A 17502-nucleotide genomic window follows, 5' to 3' on the forward strand; every position below is an offset into this window, starting at 1 on the left:
TAGATAAAGTGCATTTTATATACAACTACCGTATTTATCGGCGTATACCGCGCACTTTTTTGCCCTGAAAATCAGGGCAAAATCGTGGGTGCGCGATATACGCCGATACCCGCTTTCCCGCAGCGAGTTTGAATACTGGGCCGACATATACCGAGCGCAGTACACTCGTGTATAGTCGCGCTGACGTCCTGGACGTACAGGACGTCAGCGCGAGAGTAGCCGAGCCTGCCCGACTATACACAAGTGTACTGCGCTCTGTATATGTCGGTGCAGTATTCAAACTCGGCGCGGGAAACGAGCGGGGAGGACGCGAGGACGCCGCAGAAGGACGCCAGACCCGACGAAAAGGACACCCGAAGCCGCAGACGGACGCCGGACCCGACGAGGCCGCGCAAGACACCAAAAAACTTTTTTCCACAGGAATTTCGGGCAACTTTAGGGGTGCGCGCTATACGCGGGAGCGCGCTATACCCCAATAAATACGGTATATAGATCAGACAAAAATGAGGGACAAATGAGGAGGAATGAGGGAGAGAGGGACATTGCTCCAAATCAGGGACAGTCCCTCGGAATCAGGGACAGTTGGGAGCGATGCACATGAACCCAATAAAAAAAAAAAAAAAGGTGTCCCACTGGAATGATGCGCTTAGGCGCCCCCGACCCCCCTGTGCTATTTTATTAGGAATATCTCCTCTGTGTAGTCCAGGCCCCCTCCCCTCCTGATCCCTCCTCCTCCCCTTCATCTCAGTCTCTGCTGGGACGGATGTGGGACTTGCTTGATCTAATCTGCAGCAGTTATTCAGTCCTTTGTAACTTTTTTTTTTCTTTCTTTCTTTTCTTTTTTTTTTTCTCTTTTTCTTCTTTTTGCCTTTTCAGCTCCTCTCAAGTTACCTGCTATTTACCCACTAAAGACCCCTAAGTGACTTCACCCTGATGACTTTAACGGCTCTTTAATGAGGAAATGGCAAGCCTTTGGGAAGGGGAGGTCCAGGCTGCCCTTAAAGGGTTAATTTAAAGCCCCCTCCTCCTGCCCCCTTAGTGCAGTTTATTCCAAATCCCCAGATCCCCGAGCTTCGCACACACAGACGGTCTGCTGAGCCCTGAGCAAGCATTGCTTTGGTGCAGATCTGGAAAGGGAGATCAGAGAGATCCCAGTATAGATCACCTTCCCACCCACCTCCATCCATCCATCAAAGGTGGCTTCATTCATAAGCAGCATTTCCAGGGGCACGCCACCACCCGCCGCTGCAGTTCCCTCTGAATTTAGGATTGGGCTCCCCTTAGGCTCCATTGGGAGGTTGAGCAGAGTGGATTTTCATCTCGTGTTTCCTCAACTTTTGCAAGGAACTGGTTCATCTGCACCTGTCCATCCCTGTGATTGACCTTGGACTCTTATTACTGAAAGAGGAGTGCCTCGCTTCGGAGATCAGTGACCTGCAATCCACAAGGTACCTATTTCTGTGATTACCTAGTTGCCAGCTGTCCGCTGGGCTAGCCTTAGAGATTACATAGTTGCCAGTTGTTTCATAGGCTAGCCATAGAGATTACATTGCAGTCAACTGTCCTGTAGGCTAGCCTTAGAGATTACATAGTTTGAGACATTGGGCAACTATGTAATCTCTATGGCAAGCCTACAAAACAGTTGGCAACTATGTATCTCTAGGACTAACCTACAGGACAGCTGGCAACTATGCATCTATAAGACTAGCCTACAGGAGAGTTGGAAACTATGTATCTTCTATAGCTAACCTACAGGACAGTGGGAAACTATGCTAGCTATCCTACGGTATAGCGAGCAACTATGTAACTTCTATAGCTAGCTTATGCGACAGAGGGCAACTATGTAATCTTTATAGCTAGCCTATGGGGCAGTGGGCAACTATGTAATCTCTATGGCAAGCCTACAGAACAGTTGGCAACTATGTATCTCTAGGACTAACCTATGGGAGAGCTGGCAACTATGCATTTATAAGACTAGCCTACAGGAGAGTTGGCAACTATGTAACTTCTATAGATAGTTGCCCAATGTCTCATAAATGGTTGCCCAATGTCTCATAAACTATCTATAGAAGTTACATAGTTACCAACTCTCCCGTAGGCTAGTCTTATAGATGCTTAGTTGCCAGCTCTCCCATAGGTTAATCCTAGAGATACTTAGTTGCCAACTGTTCTGTAGGCTTGCCATAGAGATTACATAGTTGGCCACTGCCCCATAGGCTAGCTATAAAGATTACATAGTTGCCCTCTGTCGCATAAGCTAGCTGTAGAAGTTACGTAGTTGCCAACTCTCCTGTAGGCTAGTCTTCTAGATGCATAGTTGCCAGCTGTCCCTTATGTTAGTCCTAGAGATACATAGTTGCCAACTGTTCTTTAGGCTTGCCATAGAGTTTACATAGTTGCCCACTGCCCCGTAGGCTAGCTATAAAGATTATAGTTGCCCACTGTCGCATAAGCTAGCTATAGAAGTTACATAGTTGCTCACTATACCATAGGATAGCTAGCATAGTTTCCCACTCTCCTGTAGGCTAGCTATAGAGATTACATAGTTGCCCACTGTCTCATAAGCTAGCTATAGAAGTTACATAGTTGCTCACTGTATTGTAGGATAGCTAGCATAGTTTCCCACTGTCCTGTAGGTTAGCTATAGAGATTACATAGTTTACGAGACAGTGGGCAACTATCTATAGAAGTTACATAGTTGCCATCTCTCCCGTAGGCTAGTCTTATAGATGCATAGTTGCCAGCTGTCCCATAGGTTAGTCCTAGAGATACATAGTTGCCAACTGTTCTGTAGGCTTGCCATAGAGATTACATAGTTGCCCGCTGTCTCATAAGCTAGCTATAGATGTTACATAGTTGCTCACTATACCGTAGGATAGCTAGCAGAGTTTCCCACTGTCCTGTAGGTTAGCTATAGAGATTACATAGTTGCCCACTGCCCTGTATGCTAGCTATAGAGATTACATAGTTGCCCACTGCCCTGTATGCTAGCTATAGAGATTACATAGTTGCCCACTGCCCTGTAGGCTAGCTATAGAGATTATAGTTGCCCACTGCCCTGTAGGCTAGCTATAGAGATTATAGTTGCCCACTGCCCTGTAGGCTAGCTATAGAGATTACATAGTTGCCCACTGCCCTATAGGCTAGCTATAGAGATTACATAGTTGCCCACTGCCCTGTAGGCTAGCTATAGAGATTACATAGTTGCCCACTGCCCTGTAGGCTAGCTATAGAGATTACATAGTTGCCCACTGTCCTGTAGGCTAGCCTTAGAGATTACATAGTTTATGAGACATTGGGCAACTATGTAATCTCTATGGTAAGCCTACAGAACAGTTGGCAACTATGTATCTCTAGGACTAACCTATGGGACAGTTGGCAACTATGCATCTGTAAGACTAGCCTACAGGAGAGTTGGCAACTATGTAACTTCTATAGATGCCCACTGTCTCATAAACATCTATAGAAGTTACATAGTTGCCAACTCTCCTGTAGGGTAGTCTTATAGATGCATAGTTGCCAGCTGTCCCATAGGTTAGTCCTAGAGATACATAGTTGGCAACTGTTCTGTAGGCTTGCCATAGAGATTACATAGTTGCCCACTGTCGCATAAGCTAGCTATAGAAGTTACATAGTTGCTCACTATACCGTAGGATAGCTAGCAGAGTTTCCCACTGTCCTGTGGGTTAGCTATAGAGATTACATAGTTGCCCACTGCTCTGTAGGCTAGCTATATAGATTACATAGTTGCCCACTGTCTCATAAGCTATCTATAGAAGTTACATAGTTGCTCACTATACCCTAGGATAGCTAGCATAGTTTCCCACTGTCCTGTAGGTTAGCTATTGAAGATACATAGTTGGCAACTCTCCTGTAGGCTAGTCTTATAGATGCATAGTTGCCAGCTGTCCCTTATGTTAGTCCTAGAGATACATAGTTGCCAACTGTTCTGTAGGCTTGCCATAGAGATTACATAGTTGCCCATTGCCCCGTTGGCTAGCTATAAAGTTTACATAGTTGCCCATTGTCTCATAAGCTAGCTAAAGAAGTTACATAGTTGCTCACTATACCGTAGGATAGCTAGCATAGTTTCCCACTGTCCTGTAGTCTAGCTATAGAGATTACATAGTTGCCCACTGTCTCATAAACGATCTATAGAAGTTACATAGTTGCCAACTCTCCTGTAGGCTAGTCTTATAGGTGCATAGTTGCCAGCTGTCCCTTATGTTAGTCCTAGAGATACTTAGTTGCCAACTGTTCTGTAGGCTTGCCATAGAGATTACATAGTTGCCCACTGCCCCGTAGGCTAGCTATAGAGATGACCTGGTTGCCCACTGCCCCGTAGGCTAGCTATAGAGATGACCTGGTTGCCCACTGCTCCGTAGGCTAGCTATAGAGATGACATGGTTGCCCACTGCTCCGTAGGCAAGCTATAGAGATGACCTGGTTGCCCACTGCTCCGTAGGCTAGCTATAGAGATGACATGGTTGCCCACTGCCCCGTAGACTAGCTATAGAGATGACCTGGTTGCCCACTGCCCCGTAGGCTAGCTATAGAGATGACCTGGTTGCCCACTGCCCCGTAGGCTAGCTATAGAGATGACCTGGTTGCCCACTGCCCCGTAGGCTAGCTATAGAGATGACCTGGTTGCCCACTGCCCCGTAGGCTAGCTATAGAGATGACCTGGTTGCCCACTGCTCCGTAGGCTAGCTATAGAGATGACATGGTTGCCCACTGCTCCGTAGGCTAGCTATAGAGGTTGCATAGTATGTCTCTATACACTGTAAACTGTCATTTCAGCCAACAAATTTTTTTTTCCTTTTACAACTCCTTTAACTCTCTCAAGTATCCCACCGGGATCTTAGTAGGCAAGGTCTGTAATAGGTATAGCAATCTTGGCATTATATTCATTTTGATTATGTTGATCCTACCAAACCACGTAAACACCTCCTTGTCCTCCTTGTCCTTGGGGGATGATAAAAAAAAAGAGTTTGAACTCAGTAGATCAAGATCTTATAATATTTTTGCCTTCTCTATCCAAAAGTAAAAAATTGCCTTTTATATAAACTTTAAAGGTAAAAAGTTTAATGGTTAGCACCTATTGCTTGCAGCACCGGGGTCCTCAGCTTGATGCCCAACCAGGGCACTATCTGCGTGGAGTTTGTGTGTTGTCCCTTGTCCCCATTCTCCGGTTCAGGGACGTATCTTTGCCTGAATTCGGCCCTGAAACTGAGTTAAACGCACACAGCGTTTCTGTGCAGTGCGCTTTCCGCAGCCGCCCCATAGACAGCCGGTCACATTCTCCTCCTATGTGAATTGGATGCGGAAAACGCGTCCAAATCACATAGGTGTGAACCCAGCCTCGGATGGTAAGCTCCTTTGACCGTAGGGACGGATGTGAATGTACAAAAGGTAAAGTGCTGCATAAATTGTCGGTTCTATATAAATACCTGTAATGAAAAAATAATTTAATATTTCTGTTGATAAAGAACGTGCCGGTTTAAGGCTCCATTGACATTAGTGCGTCTCCAAAGTCGCATGATTTCCAGACTTTGAATGCAACTTTTTTGGTTCAATTTTGATCTGACTTTACATTCTATGGATCAAAGTAACACCAAAGTAGTGTAGGCACCTTTTTCAAAGTTGCTGCACCGTTTTTTTTTTGTTTTTTTTTACGGGTGCCGTTGAAAAGAACAGGGTTCGATTTGTCATGCGACTTTCATTTCAAAAGTCACATAACAAATCAAACAAGTGTGAATGGAGCCGAATGGCCAGATTCAGAGAGACTTAGGCTGGCGTATCAGTAGATACGCCAGCCTAAGTCTGAATGTGTGCCCGCGCTAATTTAAGCGTATTCTGGTAACCAGATACGCTTAAATTGGGCTCAGATACGAGCGGCGTAAGTGTCTTACACCCTCGTATCCTAAAGTGTTATTTTTAGGCTGACCGCTAGGTGGCGCTTCCATTGCGGTCGGCGTAGAATATGTAAATCACTAGATACGCCTATTCACGAACGTACGCCCGGCTGACGCAGTACAGATACGCCGTTTACCTAACGCATTAGCGGCCTAAAGTTATTCCATCAAATAGATGGAATAGAATAGTAATGTTAAGTATGGCCGCCGTTCCCACGTCGAAATTCGAAAATGTTACATTGTTTGCGTAAGTCGTCCGTGAATAGGGATTTACGTAGTTTACGTCCACGTTGAAATCAATAGGCCCGTGCGGCGGACTTAGCCGCAATGCACACTGGGAAATGTAGGCGCATGCGCAGTTCCTAAAAACCGTCAATCACGTCGGGTCAAGCCTAATTAACGTAAAACACGCCCCCTCAGCCTATTTTGAATTAGGCGCCCTTACGCCCGCCCGCTTTAGGCTACGCCGCCGTAACTTAGCAGGCAAGTACATTGTGAATCATGTACTTGCCTCGCTAACTTACGGCGGCGTAGCCTAAATGCCATAAGCTACGCCGCCGCAAGTATGCGCTCGCCATCCTGAATCTAGCTAGAAATGTCAAAGCTTAAAGCGGAGGTTCACCCTAATTTGATAGTTAGCGTTAAACACAAGTGCTCAGTGTATGTATTGAAAGTTCGCTGTTAAAATTTTTTTTTTTAAATTGATTCCATACCTTTTTTTTTTTTTTTTGTTCTCTCCTTCGAACCAGGCACTTCCTGGTTTGGCTCCCGCGGGACTGGGCGTGTCGCTTCGGCTGCGATCGCCACATTGATTCCTGGGATTACTTAGCAATGTCTCCTGGGCGCACAGCGTGACGCTGCCCAGGAGACGATTCTTTTGCCCAGCAGAAGAACTCTTGCGTGATTTTTACATGGCACATGACTCTTGCAGCTGGTCATGTGACGAGGGCGGATACAATTCCGCCGTTTTAACTGATGGGAAAACAGGTGAAAACGCCAAAGATGTTGTGTATGTCGTCACAACGGGACATGTCCTTTTCAGGACGCCGGCCGTTGTGATGGCAACTGTGTAGTGTTGGCGCCGCTCGCCGTCAACACTGCACATGCGCGGGATCTAGCGGCGAATGCTGGGACATCAGCATTCACCGCATCCCGGAAGGATTTGCTTGTGGGCTTCAGAGTGCCTACAAGCAAGATGGAAGCGTCCATCCTAGATTTTTATAAATCATCTTTTGCGGCTGAATCAGAATGCTGGCGGCTCTAATATTGGGACACGCGAGTACCCTATTATCTAAGGTAAGAGCGCCAGAAGCCATCGCATGGTGGACACCCTGGTCTCAAATGGAGGCTTCCGCAAAAGTAGACCCATCTCATTGTATACGCAAGGAAATTACAAAGGTTTCTTGGCACTGGTGAGGTCAGCGTGCATCAGCCATATTATCTGTTGATGCTTCATTACGTAAGTGAGTACATATGCTTAATGATCCAGCAAGAAATGTATAAAGCACAGCGACTCAGAGCGTTCAGGCGGTAACCATCCTTCTCCGTTCTGCTTTCTATAAACCAATCAAAGCTAAAATCTGGAACCGATTTCATATTTAGACCGGTACAAGGAAAATTCAAGGGCTGGATTGAGGGGAGTCTGTACTGAGATGGGGGCTTGGGGGGGCGTTGACTGCAAGGTGTTTTTTTCCACCTTGATGCATAGGATGCATTAAAGCGAGAGTTCACCCTAAAAAAAATGTAACATTAGATTGAGGCTCATTTTGTCAAGGGGAATCGGGTAGTTTTTTTAAAATCGAAGCTGTACTTACCGTTTTAGAGAGGTTCTCTAAAGATCTTCTCCGCCGCTTTCGGGTATGGTCTTCGGGACTGGGCGTTCCTATTTTGGTTGACAGGCTTCCGACGGTCGCATCCATCGTGTCACGAGTAGCCGAAAGAAGCCGAACGTCGGTGCGGCTCTATACGGCGCCTGCGCACCGACGTTCGGCTACTTTCGGAAAATCGTGACGCGATGGACGCGACCGTCGGAAGCCTGTCTGAAGACTGTCAATCAAAATAGGAACGCCCAGTCCCGCAGCCCATACCCGGAAGCGGCAGAGAAGATCGCTCTCTTAAACGGTAAGTACAGCTTCGATTAAAAAAAAAAATAGCCGATTCCCCTAGACAAAATGAGCCTCAATCTAAAGTTAAAAATTAACATTTCCGGGTGAACCTCCACTTTAAGTTAAAAAAAACACAGCTTTACAACCCCTTAAAGGTTCAGTTGTTAGCTTGGAGGATTGATGGACTTCCCCCGAAGGGATGAGTTTTCCTAAAGGCGTCCAGAGTAGGAGATGGACAGATTAAGGTAGAGAGTTCCGGAGGATGGAAGGGGCTCTGCAGAAGTCCTGGAGATGAGCATGAGAGGAGGAGATTTGAGAACAGGAGGTCTTGGGGAGGAGCGGACGGTTTGGTAAGAATTTGGAGACAAGATTGGTGATATAGCTCAGGGCAGATTATCTGTTTTCCTGAGCTCAGGAATAAAGACCACAAGACACCTTGTCGCCAGGGCTGTCTTAATAAGAGGGCACTGCCCAGGGGCCCCTTCTGCATAGGGGCCCCTGCCCCTTCCCCCCCAAAGCAGCTGGTCCTTGAGCCTGGGCAGCCCCTCTACATCCCAGATATCCCCCCCAGCACTCTGACCCCTGTACACCCTAGATATCCTCTACCTCCTACCTACTTGATTTCTGTTTACCTGCACAATGTATGTTTCCATTGTAGGGGCCCCAAAGCATTACTTTGCCCAGGGGCCCATGATGCTATTAAGATGGCCCTGCTTGTCGCCCAAACTTGGATACAGGATCTTTCTTAAAGCGGGGGTTCACCCTTAGAGGGCACTTTCTCCCCTTAGCTTCCTGCTCGTTTTCTCTAGGGGAATCGGCTATTTGTTTTAAAATATGTGCAGTACTTACCCGTTTACGAGATGCATCCTCTCCGTCGCTTCCGGGTATGGGCTGCGGGAATGGGCGTTCCTTCTTGATTGACAGTCTTCCGAGAGGCTTCCGACGGTCGCATCCATCACGTCACGATTTTCCGAAAGAAGCCGAACGTCGGTGCGCAGGCGCAGTATAGAGCCGCACCGACGTTCGGCTTCTTTCGGCTACGAGTGACGCGATGGATGCGACCGTCGGAAGCCTCTCGGAAGACTGTCAATCAAGAAGGAACGCCCGCTCCCGAAGACCCATACCCGGAAGCGACGGAAGAAGATGCATCTCGAAAACGGGTAAGTACTGCTCATATTTTAATACAAATAGCCGATTCCCCTAGACCGAACGAGCAGGAAGCTAAGGGGAGAATTTTTTTTTTTTTTAATAAATGGGTGAACTCCCGCTTTAATGACAAGAATATATATATATATATATATATATATATATATATATATATATATATATATATATATATATATATATATATATATATATATATATATATATATATATATATACTGTAGACATGTATTCTGGCCCTTTTATCGGGGCTTGTATACTGGCAATGATTGATGAGAATACTGGACAGGTACCGTACATACTCGAATATAATCAGAGGAACCTAATTTTGCCACAAAAAAAATGGAAAACGTATTAACTTGAGTTTAAGCCTAGGGTGGGAAAATGCAGCAGCTACTGTAAGTGGAAAAGAGGGTCAACAATGGCCATTTCTCTCAAGCCTCCCATGGCTTTCAATATCATCTCTATGCTGATGACGACCAAATCTATCCTCCTCACGCGTCACCAACTTGCTAACGGACATCTCAGCCTGGATGTCGCACCACCTCCTCAAACTCAACCTATCCAAAACCGAGCTCATGATATTTCCTTCCCCTGATTCCTCTGTCAAGATCCGCTGCTCAACTATCAACTTGTCCCCCCACGCCAAGGTCCTAGGTGTAAACCCGGACTCCGAAGTAACCTTTTTCGGCCCCACATCCAATCGCTATCCAAAATTTGCCGCCTCAACCCCCACAAGAGGGTGCTGTGTATGGGGAGCCTAAAGGTACCTATAGATATGAGAGGACCATTGCCAAATTGCCCCTTCCTAACCAATGTCGCCACAAAGCTTCTAATCTACGCCCTGGTCATCTCTCTCCTCGACTACGGCAACTTTCTTCTCACTGGCTTACCGCTAAATAGGCAATACCCCTTGAGTCCATCGTGAACGCTTCTGCCAGGCTCATCCACCTTAAAAACCGCTCATTGTCTGCTATATCCCTTTGCCAATCCTTCCATTGGCTGCCACTCAACTAACACGTTAAATTCAAGATACTAACAATAACTTCCAAAGCCATCCACAACCTGGCCCACAGCTACACCACTAGCCTGGTCTCAAAATACCAACCTAATCGTTCTTTGCTCCTCCCAAGACCTCCTGCTCTCGAGCTCCATTGTTACCTCATCCTATGCTCACATCCAGGACTTCTCTAGAGCCTCTCCCATCCTCTGGAATGCTCTACCCCAATCTGTCTTACTTTCTCCTCCTATGTCCACTTTCATACGATCCCTGAAAACTCATCTCTTCGGAGAAGCCTATCTAGCCCCCGCCTAACAACTGTACATTTATATTCTCCATCGGCACATCCCCCACAGTTATTACCTCCTTGACCTTGCCTCTTAGATTGTAAGCTCTAAGGAGCAGGGCCCTCTGATTCCTTAAAGTGTATTGTATTTGGATTGTCTACCCTCAATAATGCGCATCGACCTACCCCCATATACTTAAAGGGGTTGTAAAGGTTTGTGTTTTTTTCACCTTAATGCATCCTATGCACTAAGGTGAAAAAACACCTGGCAAGCACCGGCGCACCCCCCCCCCCCCCCCCCCATTTTTACTTGCCTGAGCCAGTTCACCTGCTCGACATGTCCCTGGCATCCTCTTCTCCACGGGGTCCTGCTGTTGATTGGATAGATTGATTGCACCGCAGCCTTTGGCTCCCTCTGCTGTCAATCAAATCCGGGGGCCGAGTCATACATTTGGCGTCTATGGACGCTGAGTGTATGACACGGGAGTGCACCCGCAAGGTAACCCCCTCGGGAGAGAGCTTCCCAGAGGGGGTTAGCTATTGCGGGGAAGATCTGCGAGAGCCACCATGGGACCCCAGAACAGCAGGTTGGGGGCCACTCTGTGCTCTGTACTTTACAGACGCATTGATTGCTTGCTTATTAAGCAAGACATAAAATCTTGCACCATACCCTTTATTCCTTGCTAGAGGGTGCTGTGTAGGGGAAGCCTGAAGGTACCCATCTATTGCTATGAGGTGACCATTGTCAAGTTCAGTAATTTTTGCCCATGGGTATGGCTTGCAGTGTCCCAAGGCCAACCGTAATTGTGGGATATGGAACAGTTTCCCCAATGAGGCTTTGGACAGCTATATAATAAAGTCAGAAAAGTGTAAAATGGATGGCAAAAGGGGTACATTTATTCAGAGGTAGATGGATGTCATAATGTGGTTAAAATACAACATATAAAAACTGGCCAAGTAGTACATTCCACAGTAGAGCATATGAGCAAAGTTACACGAAATTGTGCACATTGTTGCATATCGATGCTGAAAGGTGTAAAATACCTGACGCGTTTCAACCTATGAACGGTCATCTTCAGGGGGATAGAGGTTCACCCAAAAATCAACTTTCTGTCACTAGATCCAGCATACTGCTGACATCTGCAGTATGCTGGATTTTTTTTTTTTTTTGTACTTATCGTTTTATCAGTGTTTCTTCTCTGGCTCCGAGAGGGGAATCCTTCGGGGAGTAGGCGTCCCTAAATCAAGCGCAGTTGATTGACGGGCTTGGATAGCGCGTCACGCCCCCCGGAAATGGCCAACGTGACTCTCGGCTGCTTACGGCGCCTGCGCCTGCCGTGTAGAGCTGACTGCGCAGGCGCCGTAAATTGCCAAGAGTCACGTCGACTATTTTCGGAAGGTGTGACGCGCTATCCAAGCCCGTCAATCAACTGCGCTTGATTTAGGAACGCCTACTCCCCGAAGGATTCCCCGCTCGGAGCCGGAGAAGAAACACTGCTAAAACGATAAGTACAAGACAAATTTAAAGGGGTTGTAAAGGCACTTTTTTTTTTTTCTAAATAGCTTCCTTTACCTTAGTGCAGACCACCTTCACTTACCTCATCCTTCCATTTTGCTTTTAAATGTCCGCTGACTAACCCCCCAGCCAGAACGGCTCAGATGAGGGGGGCAAGCTTACTGAGGAGGAACAGGAAGTGGGAAATTCATACAAAGGAAAAATATATCCTCATCCCTCGTCTAGGCAAAGTCAGCGACCGGAGCACTGCAATTGCTTCTTATTGGTAAAATGTACATTCTTTAATACATGCACTAATATTGTGACATTTTCAGGAAGTTCCTAAAAAGATCCACTTTTTAATAAGAAAACGGCGGCTTTTTTTAATTTTGAGACTCCACATTGAGTTCTGTTAAGTCGCGCGTCTCCCACAATTTGGCGTGGAGCGTAGCAGTGGATTAAGTTGTAAATGGTATATTAGCCCCGAGCCAGTAGTAAGAGGTGTGGCGGCAATTGAGATGCTGTAAGTGTATCATGTGGGCGCTTTGATGTAGCTCAGCGTGCCACGTGTGTGTGTAGCTGAGAAGCCGCAAGGATCATGTGACTGCGCTGCAGAGCGGGTGACGCAGACTGCCAGCCTTGTAAAAACATCAGGATGACATGTGGGGACGGCGAGGGCTCCGTATGTGTAGGGAATGGCTGTTGGCATGCGTGCAACCCAATCGTGTGACTGCGCAGTAGAATCGGACATCCGAGGATAATATGTCGGGATTCTGTCACCTGCTTTCTGTGGGACTTGGGGCCGGTTCACCCCACAAAAAATGTACTCCAGATCTGTTCTGCATGCGTGTTTATAACACGGTTTTTATGCATCCCGCTTGCATTCAGGGTGCGTGTGTTTTTTTTTTTTTTTTTTTCACTATACTAGGGTCCAGTGCGTTTATTTATTTTTTTTATGCATTTTGCTGCGATCCAGTGCAGGAAAAATGCAGCGTGTTCTACCTTATTTTTTTTTTATATACTTTTCCTGCAACTGAAAAGCACTGGTATAAACTATGCCATTGGAAACCATATAACCTACTTTCCATGTGTTTTTGATGCGGAACAAAAACGCACTGGAGTGGCCCTTAAAGGGACTTTGTCATGAGAAAAGGGCCTTCCATAGCTCTTCTGAGAATTATAATTTACTGTCTATCACACGTTACTGTCTATCACACGGTACTGTCTATCACACGGTACTTACACGATACTGTCTATCACGCGGTACTGTCTATCACGCGGTACTGTCTATCACGCGGTACTGTCTATCACGCGGTACTGTCTATCACGCGGTACTGTCTATCACGCGGTACTGTCTATCACACGAAGCTCCGTGACTGCGGGCACGGGACTCGATCGCTGCCGGAGTCCCGCGATCGGTCCCTGGAGCTGAAGAACGGGGAGAGGGGGTGTGTGTGTGTGTGTGTGTGTGTGTGTGTGTGTGTGTGAGAGAGAGTGTAAACACACCTTCCCCATTCTTCCCTGATATAGGGAAAGGCGATCAGTGACGTCACACGTCCAGCCCCGCCCCCCTACAGTTAGAAACGCATATGAGGTCACACTTAACCCCTACAGCGCCTCCTAGTGGTTAACTCCCAAACTGCAATTGTCATTTTCACAGTAATCGATGCATTTTTATAGCACTTTTTGCTGTGAAAATGACAATGGTCCCAAAAATGTGTCAAAATTGGCCGACGTGTCTGCCATAATGTCGCAGTCATGAAAAACTGTTGTACAAGCTGTACACTCACTACACAACATTGTAGCAAAGTGTCATTTCTTCAGTGTTGTCACATGAAAAGATAGAAGAAAATATTTACAAAGATGTCAGGGGTGTACTTACTTTTGTGACATACTGTGTGCGTATATACGTACCAGAGTTTTTTTTCACTTTAAGACGGCCCATTTATTTTGCATCACACTTTTTGGGTCTGTTTTTGATGTGGCGGGGAAGAGAGGACACCTGTCTGTGCCCATAGATGGCGTAGAGTAGAACAAAGTCATCTACTTGATAGGAAGCCAGGGTATAAAGTCATCAGTTTCCTTGTGCTAATATTTTTAGATGGACTCCAAATTCTTTTAAGCTCCACAATGTAACGTCCTCCTAGATAGGCTGCTTTTTGGCTTCTCTGTAATCATTGGAGCAGCTATTGATTTATTTTGGGCTGTTCTGAAACCCACAGGCTGCAGGCTTGATGGTTTATCCTTGCATTCTTTAGGTTTCTGAAGTCTAGAGGGCTGGGAAAGTCAAATGGGCAGCCTGAATGTCTATGGTATCTCAGCCAATCCCTGGGGAGGTGTGCCTAATAGGTGGCTGGCTGGGGAGAATGAGGCCTGGAGCAGGGCTGTTCTGGTCCTGCTGGAGAAGCTTCCAGCCTCGGGGGCTGCTGCCCCTCCTGAGGCAGTACTACTGGAGTCGGCTGATGCTTACCTTATATACTCGCGTATAAGCCGACCTGAATATAAGCCGAGGCACCGAATTTTACCACAAAAAAATAGGAAAACTTATTATGATGGGCAATGATGGGCACAGGCGGGGCTGCAATGATGGGCACCGGCGGAGCTGCAATGATCATGTGGTAAAATCTTCTGGAGGTCGAGTGGTTAATGGAGCCGAAGTGAAGGGATTGTTGCCTATGCGAGTATTTGGGAATAGCATCAGTTAAATCCAGTGGCTCCTGCGGGGGTAGCACTACAACTATATTCTGGATTTTTTAATTTATTTTTTATTTTATTTTTCTTCATTTGAAGCCACGGCACCCAATAATGGCACAACGTTTCAGGCACATGGTGACCTTCCTTGGATGCAGAAATAGTGTGTTGTCCTGTTCAGAATGACAAACAAGTGACACATCTGCCTGTCCTCGAGTGCTCCGCTGGAAGCCGCCATAGTCTTGGCTTTAACTCGGCTGGCTGAAGTTGGTTCTGCAAATGCAGCGAAATGTTCGCTGTTCTCCCACCATACTGAGATTTTCCAACTGGTGGGACCCTGCAGGTATTAACACATATGTTATGCCCATTATGAGGAGTTCCCAACATCCCTGTGCTGAGTTCCCAGGTCTGTACGCCTGCTATGCCCATTATGAGGGGTTCTCACCATCCCTGTGCTGAGTTTCCTGGTCTGTACACCTGCTGTGCCCATTATGAGGGTTTCCCACCATCCCTGTGCTGAGTTCCCAGGTCTGTACACCCGCTGTGCCCATTATGAGGGGTTCCCAGGTCTGTACACCTGCTGTGCCCATTATGAGGGGTTCCCAGGTCTGTACACCTGCTGTGCCCATTATGAGGGGTTCCCAACATCCCTGTGCTGAGTTTCCTGGTCTGTACACCTGCTGGGCACATTGAGGCTCTTTCACCATCCCTGTGCCTGGGGTCCTGGTCTACACACCTGCTGTGCCCATTATGAGGGGTTCCCAACATCCCTGTGCTGAGTTTCCTGGTCTGTACACCTGCTGGGCACATTGAGGCTCTTTCACCATCCCTGTGCCTGGGGTCCTGGTCTACACACCTGCTGTGCCCATTATGAGGGTTTCCCACCATACCTGTGCTGAGTTCCCAGGTCTGTACACCTGCTGTGCCCATTATGAGGGGTTCCCAGGTCTGTACACCTGCTGTGCCCATTATGAGGGGTTCCCACCATCCCTGTGCTGAGTTTCCTGGTCTGTACACCTGCTGGGCACATTATGAGGCTCTTTCACCATCCCTGTGCCTGGGTTCCTGATCTACACACCTGCTGTGCCCATTATGAGGGGTTCCCACCATCCCTGTGCTGAGTTCCCAGTTCTGTACACCTGCTGTGCCCATTATGAGGGGTTCCCACCATCCCTGTGCCTGGGTTCTTGGTCTACACACCTGCTGTGCCCATTATGAGGGGTTCCCACCATCCCTGTGCCTGGGTTCTTGGTCTACACACCTGCTGTGCCCATTATGAGGGGTTCCCACCATCCCTGTGCCTGGGTTCTTGGTCTACACACCTGCTGTGCCCATTATGAGGGGTTCCCACCATCCCTGCTGGATTTGTATTTATTTTATAATCTTCAGAATGTAATGGGAAAAGCTGGAACACACAAGTGGATAGGAAAACCCAAGGTTCACGGAAGCAAAAGTTGAATTGGGACAATGCTTTTGCGTTTTCTGAATGAATGCAAAGCGTTTTTCTGGAAGAAATTAAGAGCGTGACATCACCGCCCTGCCTCTCCACCTCGTCCAATCGGAGAATGCTTTCCATTCATTCAGAAAATCATTTTCTGAATGGCTCTAATGCCGAGCGGCCGACCTCCCGTGTTCAGAAAGCAGCAGGGCAGCCACTCAGCGTGGGACCCGGAAGCTAGCGGAGATCCGTGGAATAGCGGCGTATTTCCAGCTTCCACGGGGATCCCACCGGTACGGCTTATGTAGGATCCACGCTGGATGGATGAAACCTCTCCAAAATATCCATACCTGGATTCCTTCTCCTGAAATGACCGTCCCGGTTAAGCGAAGCCCTTAAAGGGATGATCGCCCACGCCCTAGAAGTGTTCAAAGAGATCGTTATCGGGACTCCCCTACAAGTTTGTATTGTTTGAGGTTTCAGATGACCTGGAGTTGGCGATAGGGGCCTGTATTTACACTTTTTTTTTTTTTTTTCTCCCTCACCCCCTCCGTGGACATTGTTTGTGGTTTAGAGAGAAAAAAAAAAGAGGACGCCAAAAAAAAAGCGGAGATCAAAGCAGAGCGACGACACCCAGAACCGCAGAAGAGGAAGGGGTGTGGGCCGGAGGATGGAGGGGGAGAGGAAAACAAGGGAAAGGAGGGATGGAAAGTGACACAGAGGTGGCAGGAGAGGGAGGGATGGGGGGGGGGGGGGATAAAATAAAAAATGGGATACAGGAGAAACCTAAAATAAATAAATAAGTCCCAACTGAATGATCGTTTTTCTAAAGCGCTGTGTATGATCAACCATTACCAGCGTTTTTTTTGTTAACCACTTAAGGGCCGAGCCGCTTTCTGAGATTTGTTGTTTACAAGTTAAAAACAAGTTTTTTTGCTAGAAAATTACTTGGAACCCCCAAACTTCTTGTTCTTGTTGTTCTTCCAGCGGCGCTCCTGGCTCCTCCTCTTCCCCTCCGGAGAGCCGTGGGGGGCACCCGTGCAGACATGCTCCCGAGTCCGGCTGCTGCATTCATTGACACAGACAGCGGGACTCTGCCCTACCCACCTGCTCCCGTGTCACTGGATTTGACAGCAGCGAGAGCCAATGGCTCCTTCATTTACAACTAAGGCTGCACAGAAAGAGACTGAATCAATCACTTTATCTCAAAAGTGAGACATCAGTGGCCTGTTTAGACCCCTGATATTTCACAAAAGCTGTTAATAAAAAAATTAAAATGAAAAAAATTGTCAAAAAAATTATATATATTTATTTTTAATAATCATTTAGTTCTGTGGTGTTTTTTGGGGGGTAAAATGGGAAGAGGGGAGATGGTTTGACACACTGTAAGATCCTGGACCTGGGGTAA

The 17502-nt window shown here is 47.1% G+C and overlaps 1 protein-coding gene across 1 annotated transcript in view; it reads left to right on the forward strand.

The window, feature by feature from the left end:
* The first annotated feature begins 1323 nt into the window (after positions 1-1323).
* NOTUM (notum, palmitoleoyl-protein carboxylesterase) overlaps positions 1324-17502 on the forward strand; it is a 51693-nt gene continuing 35514 nt past the window's right edge. Inside the window, exon 1 of the mRNA XM_040330800.1 lies at positions 1324-1448. The gene's annotated coding sequence lies outside the window, so the exon portion shown is untranslated. The remainder of the gene's footprint in view (positions 1449-17502) is intronic.

The sequence above is a fragment of the Rana temporaria genome, chromosome 12 (assembly GCF_905171775.1).
Source record: "Rana temporaria chromosome 12, aRanTem1.1, whole genome shotgun sequence".
NCBI classification, from domain to species: domain Eukaryota; kingdom Metazoa; phylum Chordata; class Amphibia; order Anura; family Ranidae; genus Rana; species Rana temporaria.